The sequence below is a fragment of the Callorhinus ursinus genome, unplaced genomic scaffold, assembly GCF_003265705.2.
Source record: "Callorhinus ursinus isolate GAN/ISIS: 27379988/994484 unplaced genomic scaffold, GSC_fseal_2.0 scaffold5, whole genome shotgun sequence".
Classification (NCBI taxonomy): domain Eukaryota; kingdom Metazoa; phylum Chordata; class Mammalia; order Carnivora; family Otariidae; genus Callorhinus; species Callorhinus ursinus.
The window spans coordinates 13,035,601-13,054,042 of record NW_027397067.1 but is presented as its reverse complement, the minus strand read 5'-3'; the positions used below and the strand labels follow the sequence as shown (position 1 = coordinate 13,054,042).

Below are 18,442 nucleotides of genomic sequence, written 5' to 3'. Positions count from 1 at the left end.
AGGGAGGGAGGGAGGGAGGGAGGGAGGAAGGGAGGGGAGGGGAGGGGAGGAAGGAAGGAAGGAAGGAAGGAAGGACAGACGGGAGGACGGACGGGAGGATGGGAGGGAGGGGACTGCATTTCTCTCCAACTTGAAGCTGAAACAGTCATACTGTCTGGCCAGGTTGCCAGAAATGACAGGCGAACAGTCCCATCTACAGATGGAAACCTCAAGCTCAAGGTGGACTTGCTCAAGATTCTATAGTAAACCCCTGGCAGATCTAGGACTAAGCCATCAAATTCTAACAGACTAAGTCATCGCCAGTTACCCCTGCAGTGGCTTCCTATACCCTGCAGATTCCTTCCTCCACCCTGTAGCTGGGAGCTACTTTATTAAGCTTCTCAAAGTTTTCTTCTTGCTTTCCTTCCTTCCTTCCTTCCCTCCTTCCTTCCTTCCTTCCTTTCTTCTGGCAAACTCTTGCCTGCACATCACGAACCTGACCAACAACACTTTGGTGGCTCCCGGGAAGCAGAGGGCGGCAAGCCTGTTGAGCTGACCCCTGTGTCTTCCAGACAGAACAGGGGTACTTTTATTAAAAGTCAAAGAATTTAATTCCTGTGTTTGTCTTGATCCTCAGAAGTCAGGGCCTCCAGTGTTTCATACCCCTCATACTTAGAAGATCCAAGAGGGGGCGCCTGGGTGGCTCAGTTGGTTGAGCGACTGCCTTCGGCTCAGGTCATGATCCTGGAGCCCCGGGATCGAGTCCCGCATCGGGCTCCCTGCTCAGCAGAGAGTCTGTTTCTCCCTCTGACCCAACCCCCTCTCATGTGCTCTCTCTCTCTCATTCTCTCTCCCAAATAAATAAATAAAATCTTAAAAAAAAAAAAAAAAAAGAAGAAGAAGATCCAAGAGGAACTGTTTGGAGCAGGACCGTACTAGAGACCCCGTGAGACTCTATAGAGCAAGCCCCCCCATGCGCCGAGAAATCCTGTGAGTGCAACAGTCCCTTCAGAAACCGCTCCTTCTTCTCGGTCCTTCAGCGTTCTGCATCAGAGCTGCAGAAAGCCAGCGAGAGAAGGAAAGCAGCATGTGTGCTAGTCCATTCGTGGCCTCCGCTTCTGGGCCCAGGAAGAAGACATCCTCAAGAGTCCAAGGGCAGCAGCCTTGCTGTGCTAGACTAGACCAACGTACTAACTGTTCGCTCTTTTTTTCTTCTCTCCTTTTTTTTTTCCATATATAGGTCCTTTCCAGTCAACAGAAGTGAACCTAAAAAGAACTCATTCTGAACCGAATGCTTCCACCCTTCCTCAATCATGGTGGCCCACAGTTGGCAACTCAAGGAAACTTAATTGCAGGCGGTGGGGGTAGGGGGCTATAAAATGCGTGAGGCATAGCTTCCTATATTAGCATCAAGGGGACAAGCATTTGGGAGTAGACTAGAATCCATGTTAAAGTGGATTGATAGGAGGTACCAGCGTGACTTCAAGGATCCAAAGAAAGGAGAAATCACACTTGAGCAAATCAGGAAAGATTAGTGGAAGAAGTGGCTTCTCAGATAAATCTTGAAGAAACTATGGGATTTTAATAGGCAAAGATGGAGGGGGTGACATTTCACTGGAGACAAGAAGTGAGAGTGGGACAAAGCCTGGGCAAATTTGGCTGGAGTATGGGGTACATGCCCAGGAACTGGAAAAGATAAGGCTGCAAAGGAGTTAGGGTGCAGAAAGCCAATCGAAGGCATTTGCACGTTTGCACTTAATTTTAAAGGCAAAGGGCTATAAGGGGTCCATTCCTACAGTGGGATACTACTCTGCGATAAGAATGAGACTTTAAAATTTGATTCGAATTTAACCAGGATAAATTCAACTCTAAAAACCCATATTTGATTCAGTTATTGGAAGATTTTTAAGGTATATTTGAACAACTTTGTCTGTGAATCTTCTGTTACAACTGTAAATCTTACGAAAGCTAAATACAAATTATCTGATTAAATTTAACTTCCAAACTGAGATGTGCCGTAACTGTGAAGTACACACTAGATTTTGAAGCTCAGTATAAAGAAAGGCTATAAAATACCCCATTCATCATTCTGATGTGGCTTACACTTTGCTGTGATAATATTTTGGATTTCTTGGGTTAAATAAAAATGGTATAAAAATGAAAACCAAAAAAAGACAAAGGAGAGCCATCGAAGGTCTTAGAGCCGGGCTTTCACAAGATTAAAATAATAATTTGAAGGAAGTGGATCAGGCAGATTATAAGGGAGGGGTGGGGGGAGAAGAGGCAAGAAAGTTTCACTGAAAGATTTTTTTTTTAATGGCTATGTCAGAAATAACCTAATTCAGAGACTCAGAAATACACCCTTCAGTCCCCAGAGATGGCTCAGAAGTGTACTCCCTAGTTTTAGGGATATTTCCACTGGGCTAGCACTAACCTTTAATCTCTCCCCACATGCTTCACAGTCGGGAAAGTTACGGGTTCTACTGGGAGGGGTCAGGTCCCATGAAGGATCAAAGGTCACCCTGAAGGGTCCTGGACCAAACCTGACCCCTGGTTTGACTTGGAGGAAACCCTGACAAAGTTTGTTATTGCATTTTGGTCAGGAATTTACCATTGGAAATGCAGCCTTTGTCACTGGCACAAGGAGAACTGTTTTGCATTTGATGACATTTTCAAAATGGTGTGAAAAACCTTGACGTTTTTATTAGAAAATCTATAAAGCCCAAACAAATGGTTTCATGCTGCTTTGCCTCATTCTTCATAGGTTCATAGGCAATCCATCATCCCTCCCACCTCTCCCGTGCCCTCCCACTCCCCTTGAACCCATCAGCAACAACGTCTTGCCTATGAACAAAAGGACTACTCAGAGAAGCCCTCTCAACCTTAGTTGTCCTTTGCCTCTCAACTTTTACCCCTTAAATCAACTACAATCATTCCATTTTCACTGGCTCCCTTCCTGAATGGCTGAACAGTGTTGTCACCTCCTTGCAGAAACTCTTCCCTTTACTTCTCATGACACTGAATTTCAGAAGCTTGACCTGCCTTCTCTTCAGTTAGAGATGGGACTCTCTCTGGTCACCCTTGCATGTGATGAAACTTCCAGTTTAAACTAAATAATTGGATTTGGAGCAAATAAATGAAAGTGTTCTCTCCAAAAAAAAAAAAAAAAAACCCAACTATGACTACCTATCTTGGATTGCCATTTTGAATCAAGATCTTATCTATCCTAAATTCTGAATAAGGTAACTTGTCTCCTTCTGCCTCGCTTTCAACTCTGGCCTGTGAGAGCGTACCCCGGGTATCAGTACACAACTTCCTACCCATGCCTCAACCTCCCGAAAACTAACTGAGGTTTGACTTTCTCTCTCCCACCTGTGGTTTCCTCCCTGCTGACCCCTCTTCCCAATCTCAGCCTCTCACTCATCAGCACATTAGCTGACACGTTACGTTCTCAAGCATGGGCATTGCTGCTCATTCTTTGGACCCTGTCACTCTTCTTGCATTTTTTAATAACTCTGATGCCTCTGCCAACACCATCACCATTTGGTTATTCCTTGGTTCTCTGCCTAGCGCCCTCATGCCTACTTTGATTAATCGTCTTTTCTTCATATTCTGGTGTGGGCTCACCTACTTCTTTTTTTCTTCAACCAAATTTGTTTGATAGTCACAGTTGGCCAAGTAGTGTGTTGACATGAGTCTTGGCTTATGGGTTTTAACATTTCCATTGGATTCTCACAATATCCTTGTGAGGTAGGAAGGGCGGAGGTTATCTTTGGCTCTATTTTAAAGATAATAAAATGGGGGCACCGGGGAGGAGCAATCGGTTAAGGGTCGAACTCTTGGTTTCAGTCAGGTCATGATCTCAGGGCTGTAAGATCGAGCCCTGCATGAGGCTCCACGCTCAGTGGGGAGTCGGCTTGAGATTTGCTCTCTCTCTTTCCCTCCGCCCCCACCATACCCTTTCTCTCTCTAAAGGAAATAAATTTTTACAAAAATAATGATCATAATAATAATAAAATGGTAAGATGGAGGCTCAAAGGGGGTAAATCCCTTTCCTAAGGCTCCCCAGCTCATAAAGGGCAGAGGTGAGACACCAATCTTCTGCCTCCAAACCACAGTGTCTTTTTGCCATACCCACTGTTTCACTTCCTCATTAACCGCCGTTCCACCTTCTCACTTGTGATTTCTAGCCTCTCATCTCTCTCATCAGTCCTCTGCTTAGCTTGACTTCACTTACATTGCCTCCTCTCCTCTTCGTCCCCTGCCCCCAACACTCCTTTGCCCAGGAACCACAAGCCAGTTAGCCATGCACGCTAAGCTGAGGGTGACAAGTCAGCTAGAAGTCCTGTTCTGTGTTAGAACTAATTCCTTGGTTTGGCTGTGAGCTCTTTAGAGTAGGACTGTGATCTGAAATGCTGTCATCAGTGGTCCCCACCCTGCTCTCTGTCCCCTCTGCCACCCTGACACCCCAATCTCACACAAGCCCATCATACCCCAGGATGCTGGCCGTTTGATGGCAGGTCTGTCCCCTGCATTCCCAAACCACAATGGACTATAAAACGCTGGAGGCTCACTTGTGTTTTCTTCTCATCCTCAGTGTGTTTGGTAGCACCCCCTGGAAACATACAGATACTAGAGGAAGGAAAGAGAAGAAAAACACAGCAGGAAGAGTCTCGGCAATACAAGGGACTACCTGTGCCAGTTCAACCAACACCAAGTGAGGCAGTCAACAAACACGTACTACACGTGAAGGGAAATGCCGCCAACAACAAACAGACTGCTTTGTTGTGAGCTTCTTTTTAAACTGAGACTTTGGGGGTCACATTTACTGATTCTCCTCCTAGGCTAAGAGCAGACCCAAAGAGCAGAGAATGCAGTGATCCTCTAAAATACACAAATTAGCCAGAAGCCAGGGGCGGCAGGTGGAATTCCTCCAGTACCCCAAGCCATCTCCTGTGCCACCAAGTGTGACAGAAGCCAAACCAGGCAGGCCCACAGAGCCATGGAGAGGAAGTGACACCCCCATCCGCACCACCAGGGGCAAGCTGTCACATCTGCATCTGAAACTTCAGTCAGGTACCCCGGTATCGCACACAGCATTGGAATTAAGGTCACATAAGGCCGCACAACAAGACTGAGCAGGTTCAAGCTTGAAGATGTTGTTGGGATAAGCAGGAAGCAGGTAGGTAGTGGGTGGATACCAGCCAGCCAGCAGCCCCAGCATGACATGGCGCCTGTTTTTTCCCTCTGCCTGTCCTCTCCAATCTCTACCAACTAACAGCCTCAGTACTGTCCGCAAAAGAGTAGGACCAGCCCCCTCTCTCCTCGAGTCTGATGTCCTCCCTGAAAAAGCCCTCAATGAGGAGTCCATTACATAGGTTCTTCTTTATGGGGGATGATGGGCAAATCAAACCCTCAGTGCTTCACCCTTTTTTAAAAAAAAGATGATGTCTTCCTTCCTACCTATTCCTGAGCTTCTTACAAGCCCATGCGCGTGCACACACACACACACACACACACACAAGCATCCTGAGGGCGAGTAAGAATCCCAAGAGTGCTATGAGTTCCTTTCCATGAACTCTGTATAAATATTAGAACATCTTCTTTGGACAATGACCACCTGGCTATCTAAGGTAATCCTGTACTGTTTTAAAGGACATGTCTTGGGCTCCTCTCAGCTCAAGAAGAGAGAGCTTGAGTAAGGTGACAGCCTCACCTTTCTTTGGTGACCCAGCTTCCACGGAAGGCAGAAAGCATGCGTCTGCCTGGGCTGGGCATCGCCCACCACTCTGGGAAGCCATTCCCTTCCCAGATAGGGAGCCGGGGACTTGTTCCCAGTAGCAACACAGGAGAGATGACCATGGCTGGAGACTGGGAAAACTTCCTCCCCATTTGATTTTATTCTAATCAGCACAGATTTAACAAATGTGTGGTGTGGATATGTGTGTGTGTGTGTGTGTGTGTGTGTGTGTGTGTATAGAACATGCATATAAATATATACATATAAGATATATATATATCATGCATATAAATAATACAAAATTCGTACACAGTTGCATACACATATATGCTAGATATATAATCTGTTTGTTTGTTTGTTCTGAGAAAATGCTCCAAAACCTGAGACAGGATTGCCTATAGGCCTGTATTTTAGGCAAGGATGTCCCACAGTCATTTCTAGATGCTAATTGTGATGGCTTCCAGGATTCCCAGCATGTCGGCCCGTTCTCTGAAAGCTCTTTGAGGGCTTCTCATCATTAGAATTCCCTGAGTTTTCGCTCCTTCCTTGCAAGCCATCTGGCCTCTCTGTTCTGCAGCTGCAGCCCCCCATCCCCTGCCACTCACACCTGAGCCTTTGACATCCCCCACCTGAAGCAAATCCATCCATCAAGAGAATCTAAAATTGCAACCAGACATTTTTTCCCCCAAAATCTAGAAATAAAAGGTTTTTTTTTTTTTTCTTTTAAACCTCCGTTAGGGGCGCCTCGGTGGCTCAGTTGGTTGGGCGACTGCCTTCAGCTCAGGTCATGATCCTGGAGTCCCGGGATCGAGTCCCGCATCCGGCTCCCTGCTCAGCAGGGAGTCTGCTTCTCCCTCTGACCCTCTTCCCTCTCGTGCTCTCTATCTCTCATTCTCTCCCTCTCAAATAAATAAATAAAATATTTAAAAAAAAAAAAAAACCTCCGTTAGGTTTCATGCTTAATAATTTTCTTCTCAAATTCATCTTCTATGGTCTTGGAATATACGTTGCTGTCTATTGGGGAAAAAAGTATCTACCTCCACTTAATCGGTTTGCCCAATTAGCTGAGGCCTCTTGAACGCATGTAATTGTCATTAACCACCGGAGCAGAGAAGGTCAGAGTGGAAAGGTCTTGGGGAGTCAGAGGTTGCTGACAATTGCGTGCGGGCTCAAAAGTCTCCATCTGCCTCTCTTCAGAAGAAGGTGGGTGCCAGCTAGCAAGTCCTCGCTCACAGTCATTAACCCCAGCCAGAGGGACACTTTGAGTGACAGAGATCCCCCAGAGTACCACTCAAGGGAACCCATGACTGGTGATGCAGGAACCTGGAAACAAAAAGGAGAAAGTAAAGACCCAATAACAGGAGCTGCTACTGACGGCCTGGTGATAGAATTTCCAAGAGATTGATCTGGTCAAAGAGGGCTTTTCACGTTTCTTATCTTTGGAACCAAGTCGCTCTTTCTACCTCTTTCTTCATTTTTGTGGTGGTTGTTTGCTTGCTTTTGTTTTAACTGAAGAAATACTGAAAAGCTGTTTTGTAAAGATATTGTAAGCAACCCAAACGGTTCAGGACAGATTTCCCTTCATTTATAAGAAGACAATGGTGAGCTTGTGTTCCAGTGACACAGGGCATGTGACCATGAGAGCAAAATCCAGACATGAGAGATGATGTCCTAAAACCACTGAGGATATGTGGCCTGAGGAGATTCACCAAGTCGACTGACCATTCAGTAGCACTGAAGCCAAAAAAAATTCTTAGCCCTCTCCTCATCTGCCCCTTACCAGTGGTGGCACACTGGGGAGATGGGCCTAGGACATCAGGGACTTGGGCTTTGATTTAGAAGAAAAGAAAGCTCGATTACCAATTCAGCCAAGTAAGAGCAGCAGGACCACCCCCTCCACGAGCTACAGTTGCCTTAGCAAAGTGCAGCACAGTGACATGCGTCCACATATTTATTTTTTTTTAAAGATTTTATTTATTTATTTGAGAGAGAGAATGAGATAGAGAGAAAGAGAGCACGAGAGGGAAGAGGGTCAGAGGGAGAAGCAGACTCCCTGCCGAGCAGGGAGCCGGATGCGGGACTCGATCCCGGGACTCCAGGATCATGACCTGAGCCGAAGGCAGTCGCTTAACCAACTGAGCCACCCAGGCACCCGCGTCCACATATTTAACTAGCACTTACCAAACGGCTGCTCTATGCTGGGGTTTAACATACAGTGTCTCATCTAGCCTTCTGTTATGGGCCTATGTGTGCTCCCGTCCCAAATTCATGCGTTAAAATCCTCATGCCCAGTATCGCAGAATGGGACTGTATCTGGAAAGGGAATGAAGGTAAAATGAGGCCATTAGGGTGGGCTTTAATCTAATCTGACCGGTGTCCTTACAGAAAGAGATTAGAACACAGACATGGACAGAGAGAAGGCCCCATGAAGGCACAAGTTGAAGGCGGCCATCTACAAACCAAGGAGAGAAGCCTTCGAAGAAACCAACCCCACAGACACTTGATCTCAGATCCTCAGAAGTGTGAGAAAAGGTACTTGTGCTGTGTAAGCCCCCAGTCTGTGGTATTCTTCATGGCAGCCCCAGTAGACTAACACGCCTTCCCAGCAGCCTGCAGGGTCAGTCCAGAAGCGAGGACACGAAAGCTCAGTGATGGGAAGTGATTTGTTCAGAATTCCCAAACTCTGACGTGGCAGAGCAGGGCTGAAAACACGTCTTCTGGCTTTGACTCAGGGGCCTTGAAAAGACAATGGAGTTTCCCAGCCCCCAAAGACAGGAGAAGCCCTGGACCAAAACATCCCTTCTGCATACATGAGCAGGCATCCCCTTCCACCTGCCACCCTGGAGTAGCTCTAGAGAGATTATGGATGGGGAGGTCAGCCTCATGGCAGCCCCATCTCCTCCCATTCAGGGAGGAGTCTCCTCCCAGCAGACTTCCAGCATGGCAAGGCTATTAGAGGAGCCAAATTTTAAGGAGCCTTCATGGGTAGGTTCCACTCTCAGGGTCATGTGTACTATACCAGCTAAACCTCACCACTGCCCCACGAGCCTGGGACTACTGTTAGTCCCACTTTATAGATCAGAAGCCTGAGGTGCAGAGGTGACTGGCTCAGGGTCACCCTCCAACTAGAAGCAGAACAAGACAAGAGCCCAGGCTTCTACAAGGGCCCAAGTGCCGCCCACTGCACAAAACTCCTTCTGGAGTGTACACTCCTGGAGTAGAATTCCATGCTTGGAACTTACCGAAAAGAAGCATAGACCATTCCAAACCGACAATATATAAGCTAAATGGGAAAAGATTCTGTGGTTTGGGAGGTGCTGTAAATCTCTGTTCATAGTTCGAAAAGGTCAATGAGGAGCTAATGACGAAGCTGGGCTAAGTTCCCCTCCCCACTGTTCAGAAGGACTGTAGTTATTTTCACATGAAATTTCATGGAAATTGCCTAAAGAACAAATTAAAGAGAGAAACCCCAAACACAACTTTCCAGTCGTTAAGAGTCTTTCTTACCCCCTCATGACACCCTTATGAGGTCGACGAGAAGGTATTTTTGTAATGCTCCCCAACCCTTCCTTCTCCTACCAGTGAAAATGAGGCTCAGTGAAGCAAATGATGTGCTCACAGTCCAGACGGTGACGGTGACAGGGCTCCACCATGGGTTTCAGTGACCTTCAGTGAACTTCCATGACCTTCCCTAACTCCGCTCCCCACCCACCTCCCGCTGGACACTGCTGTTTATGTGAAACACATCCAACATCCACTTCCTGGTTCTCTCCTACGTCACAGTCAGGCTCTTATGACCTCATGGCTTCCTCTTCTCTTTACTTCATGGTTCGTCTAAGCCTGACAAGATCGTTAGTCCATCTTAAATCCCCAGACTTTCAGGATCCTCAAAAAACTATGAAGTTTACTAGAGGGTATTATGCTGAGCGAAATAAGTCAATCAGAGAAAGACATGTATCATATGATCTCACTGATATGAGGAATTCTTAATCTCAGGAAACAAACTGAGGGTTGCTGGAGTGGTAGGGGGTGGGAGGCATGGGGTGGCTGGGTGATAGACATTGGGGAGGGTATGTGCTATGGTGAGTGCTGTGAATTGTGCAAGACTGTTGAGTCACAGATCTGTACCTCTGAATCAAATAATACACTATATGTTAAAAAAAAAAAAGATAGTAGGAAGGGAAAAATGAAGGGGGGAAATTGGAGGGGGAGAAGAACCATGAGAGACTGTGGACTCTGAGAAACAAACTGAGGGTTCTAGAGGGGAGGGGGTTGGGGGGAGGGGTTAGCCTGGTGATGGGTATTAAAGAGGGCATGTACTGCGTGGAGCACTGGGTGTTATGCACAAACAATGAATCATGGAACACTACATCAAAAACTAAGGATGTAATGTATGGTGATTAACATAACATAATAAAATTAAATTTAAAAAAAAACTATGAAGTTTGCTCAGAAAAAAAAAAAATGCACATACGATCTCCATGGAAGTTTTCCTGCAGTTGCTAGAGGTTCACACACCTCCAAAAGCATGGACGTGGAAACCTGGCTAACGATCCTGCCCTACATGTTTCCCTCTCCTCTAATAACTCTTAAGTCTTTTCTCTTCATCCATTTTTCCCACAGCCTTTTTCTTTCCAATATGTTTGCTGTCCTCCATTATACTGACCCAAGGAAGGTCCACACTTTGTCTCTTCCTGTCCCACTGCTCTATGCCACTTTCTGTCTGATCCTTCCAGTGGTCTTTCTCTTTGCCTTCACTTCTCATGAAAATTCTACTCAGACGCCTGCATTCTAGCACACACATGCAAACTGATTGTCTCTTTATTTTCGATAACTATAGCCCCCTCACTTAAACATACTATGTTACACCCCCACTAACTAGGAGGTCTGGAAATAGGTGATGGAACACAAGAGAAAATGCAATGTACTTACGCTCTCATAGAGTTTACAGATGAGTGAAAAAGATAAAAATCAGACCAATACCTACCAGTCAGACCAAGACCTATGACATTTTACCTTACCAACATAGAGATGTATGGGGTTCTTGGGGGAGCATATAGCAAAGGATCCTAAAGCAACTTGCTGAATGGGCTCTGGGGATTTGAGGAGGGGAGGGGAGGCTGCTGGGAAAATGGCATCTCCAGCAAAACCCAAAGAATGAGCAGAGGCTGGTCAGACCAGTTGGGTGGAGGAGACCAAACCAGGCAGAGCAAAGAGCTTGCTGGCGGCCTGCTTCAGAGTGAGCTTGGCTGAGCTGAGAGCCTGCAGAATCCCATATGGCAAGCTCAGAGCCCGAGGAGTGACAGGCATGGGGCGGGAGGACACAGCGGCCAGATCAAGCCATCCTGGAAAGCCACCAAAAGGGCTGCGCATTGTATAGCAAGGGTAATAGAACCTGAGAAAGGGTTTTTAATAGACAAGAGACATGGTCTGCTATGAGGGAGGAGCTGAAAGCTTATTTCACTTTTTATATTAAATTTTTGGTTATGCAAGGTTATGCAATACATTCCCATGTTTTCAAAAACAAGAAACTAAAAAAAATTAAAAATAAATAAATAACCAGAAACTATGAAAAGGTATTCAGCAAAAAGTTTTCCTGGCCCCCAGTTCACCTCTCTCCTAAATAGATGTCAAGTTTTCATAGTTCTTATGAGTTGTTTCTCACTTCTTTGGGCTTATACAAGCTAATATGACTAGAAAATCTTATTTTTCTCCTTATATATTCAAAAAGTAACATACCATGCAGTGTTCTGTGCCTTGATTTTTTTTTAACTACAGATTCAGAGCCTCACACCCACAGTTTTCAATTCCTAAGTTTTGAGAATCTACATTTTTTTTTTGAAGGGGAGGGGTAAAGGGAGAGGGAAAGAGAGAATCTTAAGCAGGCTCCACGCCCAGCCCTGAGCCTGATAAGGGGCTAGATCTCATGACCCTGAGATTCGTGACTCAGTCAAAATCAAGAGTCAGACGCTTAACTGACTGAGCCACCCAGGCACCCCTGTGTCTTGAATTTTTTGAGATAGTTTTTGACTCTTCTGCATATTGTCGATTGAGCTCTTATATTAGTATTTGTATTATTTACCTTTAACAAATGTAGGTCTCTCCTCCCCTACCAGACGGTGAGCTTCTGAGGGGCAGAAATTGTACCTTATTCAATTTTGTATGAGGTAGATGTTCTGTAAAAATCTGTTGAATTGAAGTAGGTGATGAAAAAGTATCTTCGGTGAATAACTCTGTTACTATTGGAAAGAACAAATGCTTCATCTGGCTCAATCTCTCAAATTTTTTACATTTAATTATGCCACTTCTCCAACATGCATAAAAGTAAACAGCATACAAAAGGAGCCTCCACATACCCATGCCCAGATCCAACAATTGTCAACATTTTGGCGACCTTGATTCTCATCTATGCCCACCACCCATCCACTTTGGGGAAGGAGGGGGTTGCGGTATTTTAAAACCAAATGCAAGACATCATGTCATTTCCTCTGTAAAAACCCAAGACTGCACCTCTTACTGATAGAGCCTTTGCTTTAACAAGATAAGCACATGCCAACAAAATTAATAGTAGTTCTATAGTATCCCCATCATTCCCTGATTTTCTCCAAAATGTCTTTCTACATTTGGCTTCCCAAACCGGGAGCCCCACAAAGCCCACAGATATTTGCTCATTGTGTTTATAGTCCTTACATCTCTTTGATTCCATCACAGCCGCCTCCTCTCTTCTTCCCTCTCTCTTTTATGCCATTGATTTGTTAGAGAAACCAGGTCATTTGTCCTGCATCGTGTCCCACATTCTGCATTTGGCTGATGGCTTCCTTGCGGTATCATATAACTTGCTTTCCATCCCCCATATCTTCTTGGAAGCTGGCAAGATTAGTGTTTTGAAAACTTCATCCTGGCTGCTATGTGGAGCACTGAATGAGGGGTGGGAGGGAGGAGAGCGAGAGGCTGTGTTGGTCACCCAAGCAGATGATCTCGATGGCACATGGCTTCGGGGGCTGCACGGACAGAGGGAAATGGGCTCGTTCAACGGACGCTTAGGAGACAGGACCAACAACAGGACTTGTTGCCTAATTGGAAAGGAGGCACGCTTCTCAATGCTCTATTAAGAATCTGGGCCTCACCATGAGACAAACCAAAAAGGCTGCTTTCTCCTGGAAAAACATTTACATGTTTACTGACATTCTCCTCACAATTATCATTTATGGCAAATTTTAAGGGCATACAAAGTTGTAGTATTATCGTTGGTATTAAATTTTATTGCTGTGGCTTTAAAACATAAACAAAAATAATTCCTTAAGTAGTTGGAAATTGTAATGATACTCTTGGGATTGGATTTTACTGCCATGGATACTGTAAAGCACAAAGATAATAAATTTAAATTGCAGTATTAGTATTGGGAATATATTTTATTGCTTTGGCCAGAACACAAAGAAGCAGGATTCATAACTCTTATATTTTTCCCAGCAGCAGGTTTATATGCAATGACACCCGGGTCTGGTGTGGGGAGGATCGGAGGTCACCAGCATCACAGGTCACGTGACGAGGTAAGAAGCCTGGCCGGTAGGATAAGGTATAGAAGAGCTTGATTCTTACAGGTGGTCAGGGCACTGGAGAGAAGCAGGTCACGTGAGGAGGAGGAGGTGCAGTTGGTCACATGGCATCAAGAAAGGTTCATCTGGCAGGAATTGCTCTGAACCCCCACCTCACCAAGATGGCTCTGCATCCCACCCACCAGCACCCCCCATGGCTTCACACGCTCCTGATTTGAGTCCAGTTTTGAAAACAAGTTGCTACAGACTAAGGACCACTTTGGGTTTGGGTGTTATATGGTCTTGCACTCTGTGGACACGGCCCAAGTCTTCCTCTGTGTCCATTTCAGTGGAAGGGCCACCATACACCCAGCCAGAAACCTAGAAGTTGTTCTTGATGCTCGTCTTCCTCACCCCTGCACGTTGTCAGTCATCAGCCCTCTGCATTCTGCCTCCCCAGTATCTGTCCCATCAGTTGCTGTCTCCCCACCCCACCTCAGACCACCATCAGCTCTCACTGGCATCTCATTCTAGCCACGGTACTGCCCCGGGCCCCGCCCCTTGAGGTCCACCCTCCACGCTCATTGCAAGAATAACGACCACCATTTATTAATCATTCATACCGTGCCAGGGATCGTGCTAAGCATCTTACAGCGGTATCTCATGTGACCCTCAAGAGCTTCCCAAGGAAGGAGGTTTAGCTCTTTTTTCATAAATGATTAAACTGAGTTCAGACATTAAATAATAAAATACATCATATACTTATGAAAATCACCAGACACAAGCAGAAAAGAAATCTTAGGTCCTTTCTTGGTCTTCAATTCTCCCTATTGCCATTTCTTCCTCCTCTCCTCCCTTCCCTCCTCCGACAAATAAACCCCTTAGCCTGAAACACAAGAGCACTGCCAGTGTCTCCAGACTCATCCATCACCTGGAGCCCGAGTAACCACAGTTCTCATTAACAAAGTAACTTTGCGTTCTTGGAATGCCATTTACTCTTGTCCTTCCTTTGACCTAGAACATAACCTCTTTCCTTGTCATTGTCTAACTACCGTTTGTCTTTCAGGATTTATTTTAGACATCATCTCGACCAGGAAGCCTACTTTTAAACCATGCCCTTCAAAATACCCATGAGCATGCAGCCTGTGTGTACGCCCCACATGCGCGCACATGCACAGACACACACACATATGCACGCACATAGCTGGATCCATGACTCCCCTCTCGGATCCTACTGCACCCTGCGCGTCTCCCTATCAAGGTGCTTATCATACTGTATTAGGACCATCTACCTCATCTTTTAGCCTGCAATTTGCCTGAGGGCAGGGACTATGTCTTTTGTCTCTGAACTCCCAGAATCCAACACCTGAATTTCGGCGCACAGTAGATGCTCAATGGCATTTGCTGAATGAATGCATGAGCAAATGAGCACAGTATAAAATACAATGACTCCAAGAGTAATTATTAGAACAATAAGATATGGGCCTTTTTGAACCTGAAAGAAATATTGGGCTTTTATTTAGTTTCAGGAATTATATTTATATACTATCTTTCAAATTCATTCTGCAATTACTCACCTGTTTTCATTCTAAAACCCAGCAAAAGTTTACCTATAAACTCATGGCACGGTGTAATTGATGGAGCATAAGCAATTCGTTTCCGTGCACTTTAGTGAGTGCGTGGAAAATAGCGCCCGGGCAATGACACAAATAAGTATTGGGAGTGATATTTACCAGGCTACAAAAAACTCAGAATGCAGCAAGTAGTTAAAGAAATTAGAAGGTGTAGTAAGTTTGAATCCTCCCAAATGCCAGTCCGCCTAACTTCTCTGAGCTTCTTGTTTGGGGGGAAAACTCCTGAATTCTCAAGTTATGTGAAACTTTTTTCTTTGTTGCTCATCCCCACGGAGGTAGGTCATAGACTCCCAGAATCAGAGCATGGAATTTGGGAATATGGAAAGCGAGAGAAGCTGACAGGAACCAGGCCTCTGACCATGGCCCATTCCTGCCTCTGTTTCCATAGAGATGGCCATCTGATGAGCCAAAATAAGTTCAAGACTCCTCTACTTTGTTTTCCTTTCTTGTTCGTTTGAGATAACCCCACAGGGTTTGGCTAATTGGAGAAAAGTGGCTTGTGGCTACCAGTGACAATGTCTGAGAAGTTAAATATTCTCCCAATAGCAACAGCAGGTTTCTACTCCATCCCCATGTTGGTGTGCTCCCGGGACGGTTGCCCACCACCCCCCTCACCTGGGGTGAGGTGCTCACAACCTTTGGATCACCAATCATCTTCCAAGTCACTTCCGGCAGTTGGATAACCTTTATGACTGCACACGTTGCTGGGTATTCATGACGGTCCCTATCAAACTGAGATGAATGTGTTCCATAATGTCTGTTTTTATTACATTAGGCTGGGAAGATGAAATCAAAAGAACTACTTTCAACAAAAATGTCCTGTGTGGACAGTTCAATACTCTTTCTACAGGCCCCGGTGATTGCCTTCATTGTATGCAGGATAAAGGCTAAACGTGCAGCTACCTGCTAGTTTGACAAGGCTGTTCTCCCGCCAGCAGGTTGTTCAGGCTTTTTTTTTTTTTTTTTTTTCAGAGCAAGCCCTCTGATTCCACCAAACCCACTGGATTAACAAAAACCTGAAAGCAAAATAACACAAAATGATATCCCCGCATGAGCTACTATTAGACTTTGCAACCTACAATTACACCAGTTCAATCTAAATGCCCCCAAACATAATTTCATTAATGCAAGCCGTGTCAGAACTGGTAAATATTTTCTCTTCTTGGATTTTCTGTTATTATTAGTTTTCAGCCGAGAATGATGAAGCAGGCACAGGCCACCTGAACAAGGTAGGGGGGAGCCCACCACCCAGTCGAGATGACAGGCAAGGGAGGGGCTGTCAGAGGAATGAAGTGGACAACTGGAAAAGTCGATTTGGAGAGGAAAAAAAAGAAAAAACGAGAAGGAGCAGAGAAGAGAGAAGGGGTTCAAGGAGGAATTCCGCAGGCAAGTATGTTGAGCTGTGCCGGGGGGCGCACGCCTGTGGCTGGTACCCCCTAGGGAACTGACAAGCGGGGTCCCCACAAAGCGGAGCGCCGTCTGCGGGTGCAGGATCTGGACCTCAGAGCTGCTTGAAAGAGCAGCGTGCAAGACATCCGACTCAAACCCTTTAAAGAGATTTCCTCCTGTGACAGAATCCTTGGGCCGATACCGATGCACAGTGTGTAGTTAATTTACTTTATCAGAGAGAATAAAATTGTCCTAACATTCTTAGCTGGTCCAAAATCTCCCTTCTGTCAAACGGCTTTCTGGGCTGGCAAAGAAGACTAGGAGGAAGACTGTGGAGCTTGGGCTCAGACCAGCAACACGTGTGCTCCTGGGCAGCCCCGCGTCCGGAAAGAGAGGGCAGAACATTTACAGAAGAGATCTCAGCGGCTGATTCATTTCGGGGGCAGTACGATGGTCAGGAGGAGGGATTGGGGAAGGAGAAGGACCTTGATTTTAGTAGCAGCTTGGCCACTTATGAGCTGCGACATGGGGTAAGCTCACGTGTGGGAGCCACCATTCCGTCAGCCATAACAAAGAAAGAAGACTGGCACCTGCCTCGTGGAGTTCCCGAGATAACGAAATGCCCCGGGGCAGGTAAGGTGCTAAGCACACGTCTGGAAACACGTCTGCCCTCGACTGAAGGTTAGATAGTATGATTCGAAGTATAATGAAGGATGAAATGAATAGAACTAGGCTTAGGCGTCTATGAGAGTAAGGGAAAAGGATTAAAACCAATTTTAGGGTTTTAATTCTCATTAGCAAATACTGAGTGAAACGTGAAGCCTCATGTTGGGGGGTAGCATCTTTCTAAAAGGAGGTGCTAGAATGGGCAAGATGCTCTAGGGACGTGGGGATTCCATCTGTACGGCGTGTTCATGCTGCTCAGGATGGCTGTTTGCACATGTGAGGAAGGGAGGCACCCAGGCAGTGTTTCGGGGTGGGCAGGGGCGGCTGAGGTCAAGGAGCCGGGAAAGGAATGGCTGGAAAGCAGGTTAACCTGGAAGCTCTTTCCAGAGCAACAAAAGTCTTCTCCTGGAAAATGTCACATTCTAACCTCGGGGGCAGCTCTGCCGGGAAGAAGAGCACCTGCCCACATGTCCCTTGCGCAGAGCACCAGGGGAAGCAGGGGGTCTTCAGTTATTGTGTGTGCTGAGTGGAGCCACCAGCTGGAGCTCGTGGGCATTGTGCTAGCCTGGATTTCACACTGTTTGCACAATTATGAAACAACAGACAACAGAAAAGGTGCCAATTCAGTCTTCAAAAGCGCATGGACACCCCTCGTTCCTAAGGCTGGTGTGCCGCACGCAGACACCACAAACACTGCTCCTGCTTCCCTCTCCCTGGGGAACCTCATTCAGTGTGTAGAGCCCTCCTGAGGGGCCTCCCCACACACACACACCCCTTTGGATGGAGAAACAGCTCCTGGCTGGTGAGCCATCTCGGACCGAGGCTCACCACACGTTTGTGGTAGCAGAGCCTTTTCCAGACCCTGGCCCCTTGGTCTCTTTGCCCTCCCTGGCTGCTGAGGAAGGAAACCAGCTGCATCCCGGAAAACAATTCCACTCAACAAACAACGCAGCGCCCCGACTAGTCATAATGAGGTCTGGTTCAAATGTTGGCACACACACAAAATATTAATTAAAATAACATGCATGATAAATAATATTGGGATCCAAAGCACAGGCTCCTCTAAAATCACAGTTGGTAATTGTGTGAGCGCCTGCTAACACACACTCAGAATTCCAGTGTTGCTTACATGACAAAATTAGTCGCAGGGAGGTGACCTTGAGAGGTCGTCTCGTGTGAGTATCCTCCCGCTTAGAAACTGAACAACGTCTAAACAACACCGCAAGAAGAGCATTCGTCCTCATTTCCAAGGGCTAAGGGAAGAAATTCCCTGAGAACTCAAAAATTCAATTTAATAATAAATATTTGAGCACCGGCTGCTGTAAGGGTATCTCTGTTTATCACTGGGGATAAGGGATGGGGCGCAGGGGGGACGCATGGTTCACATTTTTAAGAAGTAACTGGTTAAGTGGTGCCTGGATGGCTCAGTCGGTGAAGCGCCCAACTCTTGGTTTCAGCTCAGGTCATGATCTCCGGGTCGTGAGATCGAGCCACATGTC

General features: G+C 46.1%; 2 long non-coding RNA genes across 4 annotated transcripts; one reads left to right on the top strand and one right to left on the bottom strand.

The window, feature by feature from the left end:
* Window positions 1-4,494: 4,494 nt before the first annotated feature.
* Window positions 4,495-9,626, bottom strand: LOC141372795 (uncharacterized). Of its 2 annotated transcripts, none has more exons than XR_012378214.1 (3): window positions 9,227-9,626; window positions 7,901-8,032; window positions 4,495-4,611 (listed from the first exon to the last, which is right to left on the bottom strand). It is a non-coding gene; the product is annotated as an uncharacterized lncRNA (long non-coding RNA). The 2 variants fall into 2 exon arrangements; XR_012378213.1 differs by lacking the exon at window positions 4,495-4,611 and adding an exon at window positions 5,542-7,042.
* On the top strand, window positions 7,956-16,483 carry LOC112823094 (uncharacterized). Of its 2 annotated transcripts, none has more exons than XR_012378216.1 (3): window positions 7,956-8,251; window positions 13,193-13,269; window positions 15,861-16,483. It is a non-coding gene; the product is annotated as an uncharacterized lncRNA (long non-coding RNA). The 2 variants fall into 2 exon arrangements; XR_003207932.2 differs by having other exon boundaries at window positions 13,190-13,269.
* The last annotated feature ends 1,959 nt before the right edge of the window (window positions 16,484-18,442 follow it).